This window comes from Schistocerca gregaria, chromosome 3 (assembly GCF_023897955.1).
Source record: "Schistocerca gregaria isolate iqSchGreg1 chromosome 3, iqSchGreg1.2, whole genome shotgun sequence".
Lineage (NCBI taxonomy): Eukaryota > Metazoa > Arthropoda > Insecta > Orthoptera > Acrididae > Schistocerca > Schistocerca gregaria.
The window spans coordinates 395,970,808-395,980,763 of record NC_064922.1 but is presented as its reverse complement, the minus strand read 5'-3'; positions in this window follow the sequence as shown (position 1 = coordinate 395,980,763).

The following is a 9,956-nucleotide window of genomic DNA, read 5'->3' as shown; positions in this document are numbered from 1 at the left end:
CCTGATACGCAAAATCAGTGATGTATTTCGTTCAAAGACTGACAAACAAGCTGTTAAGCAGGTGGTTATTACGTTTTGGCTCATCAGTCTATACTGTGACACTAAAGATGATTCAGGTGATTTATGCACCACATTTACGCTGGTTGAGAAACTTTTTTTACATTGTTTTGATTCATTCACAACCCTACAAGGATGTTTAGGCAAGACGTCAAACATTTGCTGTTCCAGTACAAGTGGCGTAGGTTAACAAAAACTACGATGTGCCACCGAAACCTTACTGCCATTGCTTCAGTAATGTCATCTATGATGAGCCAGGTTGATCCGAACTGAGTCACTAGCTCCCGCTTTGCACTGGGTGTGTTTGCATAAAGTGGACTTTCCTCGAGTTCCTGATCCATTCGGACATTCTTCTCTTTCCTTTCTTCTGGTTTGGTGAAACTAGGTCACAACCGTTCGAAAGAGGGGCAACCAATTGGAGGGTGTTCAAATACTGGAAACCGTGTCTTCCTTTGATGTTTGGAAAGAAGTTTTCAGTAAGATTTCCTTTCTCCTTGTCATCTAACTTTCGTTTCCGGAGAAAGAGGTACCACTTCTTATGCTTTTTGGTCTCCGGCCTCCACTCATGTGAAACACTGAAATTTGTAGCAGCCATACTTCGTCAAATGCAGTGGTGTGGAGGTACAAAGGACCGTGATAGGGCGATCCGCAATGTTACATATATCTACAGTGAAGTGACAAAAGTCGTGGGATACCTCCAAATAATGCGTAGGACCACCTTTTGCCCGGTGTAGTGCAGCAACTCGACGTGGCATGGATACAAGTCGTTGGAAGTCCCCTGCAGAAATACTAAGCTATACTGTCTCTATGGCAGTCCACAACTGAGTGTATTGAAGAAAAGTATGCCTTTCCAAATGAGAAATAAATTATTTATCAAAAGAAGTTGTAATAAAGGCGTTTACTGTTCATCATTGCCTACGTAAAATTGGAACATCTCTCGAGTCATCTCGGTGATGGCTCGGCAGCTCCCTGCATGAACCTTTACGGAAGGAGGGTAGTTAAACGATCGTAAACAAAGTTATTGATGGCCGTATTTGCTTTCCCAGCTCCGCAGGAAGGAAGGCTCTCAGATTTATTAAATCTGTCTGGAAAGTTTGCGCTAGTCCAGGGGCGGCATGTCTCTAAAAGCTAAGTCCCACTTCCCCAACGAGTTTCTGGCGAATGATAGATTCGGCTGTTCTTCGGGGTTCTCTGGGGCATGTGGAAATATTGGTGAGGTTCCTGGTGGCATGATATGTGCGCAAGGGCTTTTGTACTTGGCTTTATGCACATTTGTCTGGGCGGGCTAGTATGAACAACAAGGAAATATCAAGTGTTTCTGTCAGCTATAATGTAATAAACAATATACAAAAACTTTTGTTTGAAGAAAATTACTTCAACTTTCTAAGATTAAGCACACAATGATGAAGAATACGCTTTAAAATCTTAATTCAGAAGGTTTTAACCTCCCCGCTATACTCGTTTCTGTGTGAAATTTAGCCCAAATTTACCTCCTACTCTATAAAAGTCTACATATTACCAAAACTAAGTACCGAAAAACTATTATCCAACTTAAACTCGTATGCTAACCTCTGAGTAAAACGGAACCTGATTTGAATGTAGCTTGTCTTTATACGAGGTGTGTTTTTTTTTAAGTAAGTAACGTTTTGAAATTAAAAAAAGACATACTAAGATATCTCAATAATTTTATTTTTACATAAAATCCTGTACCTTAATCTAGGCACTGACGCCATTACAGTCTGATTCTTCCTTGTTTACGTTGTGTACTGAGTGTTTAAGATGCCTCCGACAATCGTGAGTCTCGCCGACTGTGAAGTAACGGCTGTTATAAGATTTCTTAGTGCTGAAGGCCTAAAAGCGATCGATATTCATCGTGAGATCTGTGCAGTTTACGGAGAAAACATTATGAGTGATGGAATGGTAAGAAAGTAGGTGAGAGCATTTAAAGATGGCCGCACAAATGTGCATGATGAACAACGGAGTTGGCGTCCTTCGGTCGTTAATGGAAGTTTGGCGCAGGAAGTGGACAATAAGGTGAGAGAAAACAGAAGCTTTACGATTTCCTCCTTGAAGGATGACTTTCCTAATGTTTCTCGTAGTGTTTTGCATGGCATTGTGACCGAGCACTTGAATTACCGAAAATTGTGCGCACGTTGGGTACCGAAAATGTTGACAGATGTGCACAAAACCAAACGTTTAGACAGAGCATTGACTTTCCTTGAGCGGTACCACTACGACGGTGATGATTTCTTAAGCCAAATTGTTAAGGGCGATGAAACATGAGTAGCCTATGTCACACCAGAATCAAAGCAACAATTCATGGAAGTTGAGCAAGGGCATCGCTTTGCTGCAAGACAATGCCCGTCCGCATGTGGCGTATCAGACCAAAGATCTCATCACATCTTTTCGATGGGAAACTCTAGATGATCCTCCGTACAGCCCCGATTTTGCGCCCAGTGACTACCATCTGTTCCTGCACTTGAAGAAACACCTGTGCGCTCAGCGTCTTTAAGACGATGACGAAGTCAAAACTGTGGTGATGCAGTGGTTAACATGTCAGACGCCAGACTTCTATGAGGACGGTATTTAAAAACTGGTACAACGTTATGACAAGTGCCTCAATCTTAATGGACATTATGTAGAAAAGTAGATTAAGGTACAGGCTTTCATGTAAAAATAAAATTATTGCGATATCTTAGCACGTCTTTTCTTAATTTCAAAACGGTACTTACTTAAAAAAACACGCCTCATATTAAATGCGCAACTGAAGTAAAACAATTATCTGGCCCTAGTCAAAATTTCTACTTACCTGGCGCGTTGACAACATTGTTGCAGATTTCTCTAAAGCACAACAGCAAACAGCAACCAGGCAGTGGCTACGCTAGGTTTCTGTTTCTAAATACATATTCGAACTGTTGCGTGTGGTAATGCGTAATGACTAACAGTGGGTTCAAAAATGGTTCAAATGGCTCTGAGCACTATGGGGCTTAACTTATGAGGTCATCAGTCCCCTAGAACTTAGAACTACTTAAACCTAACTAACCTAAGGACATCACACACATCCATGCCCGAGGCAAGATTCGAACCTGCGACCGTAGAGGTCGCGCGGTTCCAGACTGAAGCGCCTAGAACCGCACAGCCACACCGGCCGGAACTAACAGTGGTACGGGGAGAGTAACTATCCCTATGAAATGATGTGGCAAGACAATGATTTTAGAATTAAGTAGGTATTCAAAAGGACAGAGTAAAACTTTGCGGGCTCCTCACACATAACGTTGGTCTTAACAAAGTGTACAATGATTTTAAAAGGATACACTGTTAACAAAGAACTTCTATATAAAAACAGAGAGCTTAATCAGTTAATATGTAATGCATGACTCGGGGGCTATTTCTCTCAGCTCTGAGCAAGTTAATTATCTGGCAATCATTCCTAGCTCCGCAGTGCTGCTACCTTACCGCAAACTTCTATTCAGAAATAATAATATTATTCAAAATATATATTTCTCTTCGCTTCCTAATGTATTAATCCAACTCATCCTTGCTATCCTTTCTTCGTCTAACAGATACCATCACAAGGCAACACTGTAGTACTGAATACGTCCATCACCTGCCACACTTCAGCTAAGAATGTGTCAGACTGTGCCATGACAAGACCTAAGATTGTTTAACAGTAACGTAACTTCCTATCCTTCTCTGATGTGCCTATCAATAACGTACAAAAACCAAGTGACGTGACCACATTACAGAGTTACTTCCAGCATTGGAATAACTTTTTTTCATTTATTCTAAAAAAAGTCTCACAATATATCTGGGAAATTATTTATGAAAACTACAAGCTTCATGGAAAATTAATTTAAAATAATGTTGTTGTAAATAATATTTAGACGTTAAAACTTTATAAACAATACTGAAGTGTTTTTCTCATTGGTTTCGGGTTTAATATAGCTGCTGGCTCGAGCCTTGTGGCCTAAGCTGAGCCAGAACACTTCATGAGATCTGCCACCAGAAGTAACATCTGTGTATTTACCTCTTTCTTTTCATTTCGCCATAGTTCATTCTCTTCAAGCAGACATCCTGCTAATCAGTGCTCCTGAAACCCCGTGTGTAACCGGGGAGAGACTTGACATCTTCACGTTCTGCAGCTGTTATTGGACCAAAAGAAGATAACTTCCACTCATATCACGAAAAAGCACGTCCACTACTTCCCTTTTACAAACATACGATTCCTTGAATGGGTGTACAGATCATTATCTGACTCGTGAATTTGAGTAGAACACAACATTACATACGAGATATGTCTCGAATGCTAAACAGTACAATCAAAATTACAGTATATATTATTTGTCACAAAACCCTCTTGTGTTTTGTTTTCATTCTTAGAGAGTGTGTTTTTTGATTGACGGTCAGTCCACCGACAATCCGCGACGTCAAAACGAAAAAAGTCCCTCCCACTGCAGGTGAAGCCATCTATTTGTCGTCACACCTTGCCTTTTTCTCGTATTCCACACCTCCAGTTTACTGTTTATACATACGAAAAAAAAACACTCGCACACAGTATATGTTACGTGACCAACTCCATACTTAATATTATTCTGTCAGGATCATCTTTCCTTGTACTATACAAGGAGTATGAAATGACGTTTGCTAAATGGCATGTAATACCTCAAAAACCAAAATAGGAGAAAACAACTTATTTTTCCTAAATTTCTTGTTTACACATAGCTGATAAGTATTTTACTATCAAAACAGACTGAGATTGATTATTCAAAAATGCTCAAATGGCTCTGAGCACTATGGGACTTAGCTTCTGAGGTCATCAGTCCCCTAGAACTTAGAACTACTTAAATTTAACTAACCTAAGGACATCACACACATCCATGCCCGAGGCAGGATTCGAACCTGCGACCGTAGCGCTCGCGTGGTTGCAGACTGTAGTACCTAGAACCGCTCGGCCACCCCGGACGGCGATTAATTATTGATAATGCAATAGCCCTCTGCTCTAAATTCAGTTTCAAATTACCAATTTCATTATGAATATGGCTATTTGCATTATATGGTTAATTCATTTCATTTTATACATTCGGGTATATCAAATTACCGTTACTCCAACAGATTGTAAATGAATTGCAATATGCTTCTTCATCACTCATAGTTTTGCTTAGCAATTTTGAGTAAGTGTACGACAAGTAGTTTTTATTAAAAATACTCTTAAACAATGTCCACACGTTTATCAACTTTACCGTTTAAATTTTTATTATTGAATGCTCTAATAATTCCAATCAGAAACTTTGACTCTACAGCAAAGTCTGCTTTTCTTTATTAAATTTCCTGCCAGTTTCAGCAGAAGCTGTTTGATTCGTCACTTTACTATATAGCTTAAATAGATGCCTTGTTTCTCAAGTGTTACAGTTGACTCAGAAGTCATCTGAGTCGATGAATCCCAGACAAACTGCTAATTCATACTCATTGCACCTTTCTATAATCACTTGCACGGCTTCAGGTGGTCCATTGTAGTATACTCACCTTTATAAACCGCATACTATTTTCCCAGACTGAAGACCAGAGTTTTTTTCTGTTATGAGATTTGTAATGATTTTGGTGGATACATTATACGAGAAGTAGTCATAAAGTTTTAGTTATCATCTCAGCAAAATATAGATACGTTACGTATTAATATTGTGTTTCTTTTCATACACATATCTACAGGCATTGAACACATTTAAATCCTGGCACCGCAGTACCCTGTCACACCAATACGAGAGTCAAAACGTAATAGCGCAGGCACTGATAAAGTTAAGTATCGTGCTGTAATTCGTTTACTGCATTTCAACTGGAACACCACTGCAACAATCGATGCTGAGTCGATAAGTGTGTACAGCAACAGTTAATCATATGACGTGTGTGTGAAATGTAATGAGACTGACAACTCTGCGAGCGATCTGGCGAAGCTGTGTTGTTCTTCTTGTGCAGGATGGTGTGTGCATCCTTTCTAGGTGCTCAGTCCTCAGAGTCAGCCATCACGTGATTTCTGAGAAAGCCATTGGTGATGCCGTGTTTTTGTGGATGCTGCATCATGACAACGCCCCACGCCACAAGGCCACTTCCATCACGGAATTTTTGACCTTGAAAGGCATTCCTGTGATTCCATTGGGTTCCCCCTCCCCCCTCCCCCCCCCCCCCCCGTCTGGAGAACATCCCAAAAATTTGACCGTCATGGCAAAGGCCCTACCTTTCAGGACAGCTACCAAGACTGGTAGCAGCAACTCCGTCGGTGTATAGCTGTCGAAGAGAGAACTGCTTTGAACGGGACGGTATTGTTGTTTGACAAAAATAAAAACGTTGGTAGATAAGAAATCAGTCTCATAACCTCTCTCACACACCTCGTATAACACAGCGGATAAGTGGCCGAAGCATCCAGTGAACTCAGAAAGTCTAAACCATGTGAAGCGAAATGAAGATACGGAAATCGCTAGACAAGTGGAGGACGTGGTACTCGAAGACAGTCCTATCACGGTTCAGATGATAGTGGAAAAGGGGAAAATCTATAGTGGATGTTTTCAATACGTTGCACCACATTTTCCACCTGACAGACATCGTCACCCTCTCAGTTCACGGACTGCTCACACCCATTCAAGAAGCTCAAAGAACCAAGGCGGAAGCGGATGCCAGGCTAGTCAAAACGCTTTCCTTAGCTTTCTAATCGCTATGGGCGAGTGGCGGCTGTATATGACTCCTACGCAAAGAGGAAAGCAGCAGCGGAAATATGTGGATGCACCACCTCCGAGAAAGCCAAAGACCCAAACACTACCAGCCACGGCGTGGCTGAAGGCTTTCTGGGACTGCCACGGTGCGGTGCAAGTAGATCTTCGTAAGGGGCAAACTGTTGTCCAAGGGCACAGTTTTGCTCCGAGACAACGCCCCAGTTTATTCTTCACTTGAAACTGTCACACATGCTATGTCTTTTGGCTGTCAAATTCTATATCATCCTCCATATTCCCCCGACACGGCACCCAGTGAACTCTCCTCCCTCCTCCAAAAGATGAAACCACCGCACGTCAGGCATAGCCGCAGTGACGACGTAGGGATCTTAGAAGCGAATTTCAGGTGATGCAAAAATGTTGTCGTTTTCTCGCCTGACTCTGGACAGGATGCTACGCGAACCACTGTCATTACTCGTGCCACTGCTGCTACAAGGTGTTGCTGAATCTTGGAATTCCGACCACCTTGAGTAGCAATACCGAGGAACGATAAACTGCACTCATGAAGTAGTTTTTGCTCTTGCACGAGACATAACACGATATTGTAGCATGCAAACAACATTCATCTCTGATTTCTGATGGAGAAACGGGCTTCGTGACCTTTCGTTATATACAAAATGTAAAGGGCGACACTCCTGCCTTCTTTATGCAGCCGCTCTGAGACGCTTATAATTTATAACTCCGAACATGTGGTGTACTTAATGTGTTTTATTTAATCCTAACGTCCCCATTCCGATCAGCAACCTCTGCTTCATGAACAATCCCTGTCATGCATTAAATCCATTTTATTAGTTTCGCTGCGAGCTAAGTCGAATTTTCTGCTCTCTCAACTTAGAAATGGGTGTTGGTGGGTTCGAATGCGAAGGATAATAGCGGAGGGGGGTGAGGGGGAGGGAGAGAGATAGAAGAGCAAGGAGAGAAATGGTGGCAGCACGTAGGTGGACTACGTTTCCTGCCGAATTCTTTGGGCGAGTTTTTCCACTGGCTGAAGCTCGTAGTAGAAGCTTCGAGATCTGTCTAGATGATATTCCAGTTAAAACGGGCGAACAAGGTATTCTCAGCGAGCGCTTCTGACGCGAGCCGATGGGACCGTTGCGTTGGGCCCGGAAGGCCTGTGATGGGCCGAATGTGCGCCAAAATGTGCCTCCTCTTTGGGGTGATGAAGAGCGAACGTGGGGCAGTTGAAGACTAGACAAGCTGCAGTATGGACGGGTTTGAGATGCTGTTGGCCCATGGGGACACGTTAGGCAGCTATACAGCTATATACTGATGGTGTATGCCATGTAAGTATTTGCTGGCATACTGTTAGGTCTCGATCAGAGCTTGTAAGTACTCACAACTCAGTGTACCAAATTCTTTCCGAATTGCTATGCGTGTCGCAAGCTAAATTATTTACACCACCGTCTTTAAGGTGACGAGTGTGTTCGTTCTTCTGATCCAACAACAACTGTAACATCAGTTTCTCTCTCTCTCTGCTCTTGGCTTGTGCAAATCGGTACCTAAATTGCTAGTTGATCAGCACCGCGAGTCTCTGTGAATGAGAAATAGCAACTTCCTGTCTTGGTCTTTGCCCTCGGCAACACTTGTCTCTGTTGCATCATGTTGGATCACGTCTGATCTTATATAACCCTTCCCCTTGTTCCCATAGAGGCACTCCCTTGCCCCCACCATGCTGATCACTTTGTCTGCTAAGTTAGCGTCAAGTCTTTATTTCGTAAGGGGCAGAAGCACTGAAGAGTATTGTTTGATACGAAATTCAAATTTCCTTCTTGCATAAGTAACTTAATAAATCGAAAGGTCTGAACCCAGTCTTTTACTTCAGGCTTCTCATCTTCAGATGAAACAGGAAATACCCTAAGAGTATGAAGTACCGCTAAATACACTCCTGGAAATTGAAATAACAACACCGTGAATTCATTGTCCCAGGAAGGGGAAACTTTATTGACACATTCCTGGGGTCAGATACATCACATGATCACACTGACAGAACCACAGGCACATAGACACAGGCAACAGAGCATGCACAATGTCGGCACTAGTACAGCGTATATCCACCTTTCGCAGCAATGCAGGCTGCTATTCTCCCATCGAGACGATCGTAGAGATGCTGGATGTAGTCCTGTGGAACGGCTTGCCATGCCATTTCCACCTGGCGCCTCAGTTGGACCAGCGTTCGTGCTGGACGTGCAGATCGCGTGAGACGACGCTTCATCCAGTTCCAAACATGCTCAATGGGGGACAGATCCGGAGATCTTGCTGGCCAGGGTAGTTGACTTACACCTGCACGGCGCCAAACACGCATACGACCATCATTGGCACCAAGGCAGAAGCGACTCTCATCGCTGAAGACGACACGTCTCCATTCGTCCCTCCATTCACGCCTGTCGCGACACCACTGGAGGCGGGCTGCACGATGTTGGGGCGTGAGCGGAAGACGGCCTAACGGTGTGCGGGACCGTAGCCCAGCTTGATGGAGACGGTTGCGAATGGTCCTCGCCGATACCCCAGGAGCAACAGTGTCCCTAATTTGCTGGGAAGTGGCGGTGCGGTCCCCTACGGCACTACGTAGGATCCTACGGTCTTGGCGTGCATCCGTGCGTCGCTGCGGTCCGGTCCCAGGTCGACGGGCACGTGCACCTTTCGCCGACCACTGGCGACAACATCGATGTACTGTGGAGACCTCACGCCCCACGTGTTGAGCAATCCGGCCGTACGTCCACCCGGCCTCCCGCATGCCCACTATACGCCCTCGCTCAAAGTCCGTCAACTGCACATACGGTTCACGTCCACGCTGTCGCGGCATGCTACCAGTGTTAAAGACTGCGATGGAGCTCCGTATGCCACGGCAAACTGGCTGACACTGACAGCGGCGGTGCACAAATGCTGCGCAGCTAGCGCCATTCGACGGCCAACACCGCGGTTCCTGGTGTGTCCGCTGTGCCGTGCGTGTGATCATTGCTTGTACAGCCCTCTCGCAGTGTCCGGAGCAAGTATGGTGGGTCTGACACACCGGTGTCAATGTGTTCTTTTTTCCATTTCCAGGAGTGTATTTTCTCCATAAGGCCATACTAGCTTGCTTGGATCCGTAGCATTAGGTTAAAGAAATCATTACTGAAGTACCCTGAGCTCTGAACACTTCTA